The sequence below is a fragment of the Callithrix jacchus genome, chromosome 2 (assembly GCF_049354715.1).
Source record: "Callithrix jacchus isolate 240 chromosome 2, calJac240_pri, whole genome shotgun sequence".
Lineage (NCBI taxonomy): Eukaryota > Metazoa > Chordata > Mammalia > Primates > Cebidae > Callithrix > Callithrix jacchus.
The window spans coordinates 38,476,492-38,482,631 of NC_133503.1; the positions used below are offsets into that span (position 1 = coordinate 38,476,492).

The 6,140-nt window shown below is 50.0% G+C and overlaps 1 protein-coding gene across 2 annotated transcripts in view; it reads left to right on the plus strand.

Moving 5' to 3' along the window:
* The window catches only part of PURA (purine rich element binding protein A), a 20,926-nt gene continuing 14,786 nt past the window's right edge, over positions 1–6,140 (plus strand). Inside the window, exon 1 of one of the 2 annotated variants that reach the window (XM_035292183.3) lies at positions 1–424. The gene's annotated coding sequence lies outside the window, so the exon portion shown is untranslated. The remainder of the gene's footprint in view (positions 425–6,140) is intronic. The other variant, XM_035292184.3, reaches the window with a different exon arrangement.

Consider the following 6,140-nt stretch of genomic DNA (forward strand, 5'->3'; position numbering starts at 1 on the left):
GGGTTACGCGCCGACGTCTGGCTGCCACGACTTGCCGTCTGCGGCGGCGGCGGCGGCGGTGAGCGGATCCCGCAGGGGAAGGAGGAGGAGGAGGGAGAGCCAAGGGGGCTGTGAGTGAGCGGGAGAAGCAGGGTGTGAGCCGGACTTGCCCGCGGGAGGGAGAGCGAGCGAGAGCCGAGCCTGCCAACAGAGCCGCCTCCTCCTCCTCCCCTCGGCGTCCCGCCCCCGCCTGCCAGCCCGCCCTCTTCCCTCCTCAGCCCGCAGAGCCCAAGTGAGGCGCAGCTCGGCTAGCGCCGCTGTCCAGGACAGGTGTGCGCGCGCGCGCCCTCCTCCCCTCCCCCCTTCCTCGCGCCGGCCTCGCGCGCGTCCTCCCTCCCGCCAGCCTGCGCCCTCCCTCACCTGCGGCAGGACAGCGCCCGCCCGGGTAAGCCCCTCGCGACCTTCCCTGCTGCCACTGCCACAGCTCGAGGTGCCGCCCGCCCCGTCCCTCTACTTGCCCTCTCAGCCCAGAAATAATTATAGTACCATTGCAGACATCCCCGCACCCTCCCTCTCGGAGATCCAGGCGGTGCAGCAACGTTCTCCCCCACCCCCCGCAGCGAGAAACGAATGAACCCCCTCCTACTTCCAAAAGAGAACAAAATAACACGCTCCTTAAGAAAAGAGACAATCCTACCTCCGCAGGCGCTGGAGACCACCAATGATGCGTTTGCTTAGCAATCCCTGAGCCCCATTTCCCCTGGCCGCCTTCTCCCTGGGGCCTGGGACTGTGCGCTAGACGTGGCTGACACTCCCTGCACGGCAACCCTGGGAGGAGGGAGAGGAGGGAGAGTTCTATAACCCAGGCTTTACTGCCAACCCCTCCTCTGTTCAGCTCCCCCCATCCCACCACCACCAAATGTATACACCCGCCCAGGATGCGCTGTAAAAACAAAACAAAACCAGAAAAAAACCTTTGCTGCTGACATCGCAGATGAAGCCAGGCCCAAAGATGGGTGACCCGAACAAGGCATTTTTACTGCCCCACAGCGCTGGGTCAGCTCCACAGCTCCTCTGCCTTTGTCCGAGGGCAAGAGGAACGGATGTGAAGCTGAGGGGTCTTCTCTGTGAGCGGCAGTGGACCCCGGAGGCGGGCTGTGATGTATGTAGGGGAAGGCACCCACCAATATATCTGCCATAAACCTGAACTCGGGTTGGAGAGGCCCAAGAGACTGGCTGGGGCAACTCCGGTTCGTAGCTGTCTACCCTGGAATAAATGCCACGTTCTTTTCCGCGGTGTCTGCGGGACCCTCTGTTGAGGGTTCTAATTCGTTTTGGTCTGGGCTCCTTACGTTTCTGTCCGACCAGGCGCTTTTGGACAGCTTTTCGCAACGGTGTCTATGCTTGTGTTCGGTGTCCTTGGAAGGGAGGTCCCAGAGCTTTACAATAGGCTGGATTTGGTTTGACATCTTTTGGTGGACTGTCAAAGGGGAAAGGAAATTTTTGGATTACTTCAAGATCCCCCACCGCCCCCGCCCAACTGACGTTTGCGAATTGCGGCTTTGAAAATAGGAATGTTGACTAGAGTGTGGAGAGAGTTGCTGATTTCATTGCTTTGAGTACTAGTAAAATCATTTAAGTATCAACCGGAAGGGAGAGAGCTATTGACATTTACATCGGTTCTGTTTGGACCTTTGGGGTACATAAAATGTCGGGTTCTCTGACTCTTTTATCGAATTTAGAATGCCTGCTACATTTATTTAACTCTTCTGCAAATGCTTAAAATGAAAATATTTTGGAAATGCAAGAATTTTTGTCATGTGGATTGTTCTCTTCATATTTTAAATGTTTACTTCATATCTTTAATCCTAAACATTAAAATATCATTGAAGAGGCATGATTTTCAAGATTAAGTGAGCTAAAGAAAAGGGATACGCTTTTAAAGAACGATCCGGGAAATGCTGTTACTATTAGTCGTTGTTGTTGTTAAATGTTAAGATTTGGGAGTTTCCTCTTTTTTGGTAGATACTCGTGAGAAGACATGGCTCATTCCTCCACTTTGAACGTTTGCAGTACAACATTCCAGTTAGTTTTAATGAGTTGGGTATTGAAGATAGTTGTCTGGTTTAAGACTGGTACTTAACCTAAGAACTTGAAAACACAAGCGCTAATGTTCTTTATTTTGGAAATTTGTGATTTTGTAAAATATTAATCAACATATTGTTTCTATTAGGAACTCTATAATAAAAAGGGTTACTACCCAGAGGGAGACAACCTCTTTCTAAGCCTATTTTATAAATGTGTGTTGATTTTTACTTTATAAAACCAAAGCTGAATTAGATTATTTCAGAATCACCTGTAGTTTAGGCTGAAGAAAATTAAAGCTTTTTTCCCTTTTTGTTCTGCCTAATGTCTATTTCTTTGCGCACAGTTTTTTGTTGGTAAGAGTTTGTTAAATACCCAGAGATAGTGGGATTAAAAATAAAGCAGTCTCTATTCTTTTTGAAATGTGTCTGTTGTATTAATAATAAAAGAGCTCAAGAAATCCAGAGACATTATGTCTTTAAAATGTAAGCAAATTTTGAGGAGAAAGGAAATGTTTACTTTTGATAAGTTTTTCATTAACATGGATTTTTGCTGCATATTAATTTGCTGTATATTATATTTCGTTTTCCCTTTGTCTTTCCTACATTGTAATGAAATTACACATTTAGTTTTACAACTATTTGTTTTACAGTAACAAATTCAAACAGCTGGATACTAGAACAGACTTTTCATTCACCAAGTTAGTGTATTGTTTAGATAATTAACAAATGGTTAGAAGTCTTAAAATCCACTCATTTTCTAATGACTTTTCAGTGTTACAATGCAAATATAACTGTGAAGTTTTACTTAAAGTTTAAACTTTTTAAGACTTTTCTGAAAGTTTATATTCATTTCTCCCAAGGAAAGCTGCCTTTCACCTCCTTAGTCTGAGAAAAAACCCACACTTAAAGGCTTATCCTGATATTAACTCTCGTTTCAATAGTGAAAATATGTGAAATATCCTATTTATCATTGAATTATTTTGGAAATGCCATGTTAATCTTGTTTGCTTTTCAGAAACATGTATAAAGTAAGAGAGAAGCTGGCATATAAGGGAAAAGTTTTATACATAGATAATGAATAGCATAAAATAAGTACATATTTATGTGGAGAGATCTAGGTCTCAGTCATTTGCTGATTTGAGCTTAAAATTCTTAGTTTAAGTGTACACATGATGTACAATTTGTGTTCTGTCTAGAAACTTCATAATTGGCTTTGCGCTGGGGAACTAAGAAGTCAGTTGTTGGTGGCAGTCACTTTTTCAGAAAAACAGGGTACTTCCAAACAGATCACTTCGGAATCCCTATATATAGACGTCTAGGACAGAGGGCAAGAAAATTTAGACTGGAAGTTGGGATAGGACGGAAGGCATTTTCGAGTCTTAGTCTTCTGTCCTGGGGGGCCGCAATCAGCACAGAAGAAAGGCAGGAACTGGCAGGGGGTGGGTGGGGCCCTCAACGTATTCTCTTTGGCTTTGTTGCTGCCTTGAATTCTCATTAGGGAGCGGGGGCTTGGTTTGATTCAAGGTAAACTCTAGAGGAAGAATAGCAGCCCTTCTAGATTGGATTTTACCAGATCTTAGCCTCAGTTTACTAGCAAAGCGCAATGCCCTACTCCATTCTCTGTGGAGATCCTGCTACTCAGCCTTTTTGTTCCTGGAGGGGCTGGGGTCTATCCAGGGTCCTGATTGCCACTGTTTGAGCCTGGCGGAGCTACTGCTTCTTCATACATCTATTTCTGTGTAGTGGAAAGTGCTTCAAAAGTTCTGTCTCCCATTCCCAGTAGACTTTGGGACAGGAGAGGGAGTAGAAAAATCAACACGGAAATGATAATACGTGGTACTAAAGGTTGCCCCCAAAGTGGGCAAGTTCTTTATGGAGCCCAAAGCCTGGGTTTTTAATCTCTTGGCGTGGGCCTTAACTTCAGGGAGCCATTTCAAGGACCACTGGACATAGGTGGGGTGTTTTGGGTCCGGTGCACAGGACTGCCCCCCGTTTGCTCTTTGGTGGCCAGGTGCTGTTTGTTTCTTTTCAGTGGGAAGTCGCAAACTTCAGCCCAGGGCTGAAGTAGCTAATGCTGAGTAGAATGGGGCTCTTGCTAAGAGAAAAAGGAAGCTGTGGATACCTAGCAGGCAAGTTTGTTCAGGAGGCGAAGGAATATGTTAGGGGGCTTTGAGGGTTCAGGAATCAGCAAGGGTTATTCCCTAGGCTGCTCTTGGTTTTTTTTATTGTTAGTCCACTCTCTTCTAGGAAGCTGGGCAACCATATTTCCAGTTGTCCCTCTGGCTAAGAGTGAGGGAGGCAAGTCTCCTTACTTTTGGGGGAAGAGATGCTCAATGGGAATACAACCCATGGGTGGAATAGGTACACTTTTCTCAGGATAGAGGCAGCAATCTGTGTTTGAGAAAACCAGTCGCAGAGCTGTGTAATCTGTATCCTCTCAGCTGCCTGTAGAAGGTGATGGGGAAAAGTGTGGGAGCATTGGCAGGGGGTCCCCTGGAGATAGGCCTTAGCTTTCTCCACAGTGCCAGGGCTGCAGACTGCAGTCAGAGAATATGAGCACTCAGTACCTATCTGGAAATAGGCCCGGGTTATACATCAAGTCTAGTAAGAGAGAAATCAGTTATCTCTGAGCCCCTTTACTCCTGAGCCCCTTTATAACACCAGGGAAAATCCCTTTTAGCTATCACCATCCAAAGATTCACAGGTTCAGAAATGGTCAGCAACCTAGCTGTCTGCATAAAAACCATTGATCATTTAATGTTTTACTTTTTGGAGTGGGGTCTCTCCATGACACAAGTTTCTGGGAGGACAAGTAAAAGGGGCAAGCGAACCTGCTTTAATGAATCCCGTAAGGAACTGCGTTTCCCAGGAAATTCCTAACATTTTTAGCTCATGAATTTCCGAAAGCCTGCTTAGTTTTCTCCTCTATTCTGGGTCCTTCCAGAAAAGAAGAGTGGGCTAGGGTCTGAATGCTCACAGGGCCTGGTTCATCCGCAGAGCTGGCCAGCAACACAGGCTGGGCTCAGCCCTGAGCAGAGTGCCCCCCTTCCCCAAATCTCGGGGTGGGGGGGAGGCGGGCGGGCAGGCAAGCAGTCATGGTCCCAAGGGGGACTGGCTGCAGGTTTTTGGGTGAATGTGGGGTTTCTTTTTGATTGTTGCTCGTGGGGAAGGGCAGAGCCGATGGGAACAGGCACTGCGGGCACCCTAGCCCTGGTGCGTCTACTGTCCTCTGCTCGGCTCCCCCCATCGGTGAGTGCGCCCGCCCGCCCGACTGTGCGGGGCTGCGGTTGGGGGGAGGGGGGAGCGGGATCATCTGAGGCCAGAGCCACTGCCGTGTGCGCGGGGAGGGGGAGCGGCGGGAGAGAGAGGAGGGAGAGGGGAGGGACAGGCTAGGTGTCTGCTGCTCCGCGCCACTGCTGCCGGTGCCCCGTCCTCATCCCCAGCAGCCCCCTCTGCAGCTAAGGGTTACCACGGTACCACCTCTCTTCCTTGCCTGCCTCAGCAGCCAGGGCTCTGCGGTAGGAGACAGTCCAACCGGGTGGCGGGCGGGCCTGTCTAGGTTTGGCTCAGGTTCTGACTGAGGCCCGCATGAGAAGGGGTGGCTGTGACTCGGTGTCCCCTCTCTGCAGCGGGCTCTGCTCCCCTGCGCAGGCCCCTCCCCCCACATCCTCTTTGGGGGGTGACTGGAAAGCAGAGGTTAGGCCCACTCCCTGTGCTTAGTATGGCAGATTCCTTCTCACCCCTAGTCCCCTAATTCCCCAGGCTGAGGCCGCCTAGGGTCTGGCCAACAGCAACAGCCACGGTGGTGGTGGTAGTGATAGCAGTGGCGGCGGCAGCGGCAGCAGCTGCGACGCGGCGCGTCCTGCTCCCTCTCCCCCACCCAGCCAGGGTTGTAGGGTGAGGGCTGGTGGGTGGGCGCCGCCTGGCGGGCGGGCGGACGGGGGGCTGGCAGTGGGGAGGGGGCGCAGGTCACGTGTCGGCGGGCGGGTGGGCGCGTACAGTAGGGCGCCCTGCTACTGTACTGGGGAGTCAGTGCCCTGTTACCGGGTCTCGTCTGTCTCGTCTCTCCCGCAG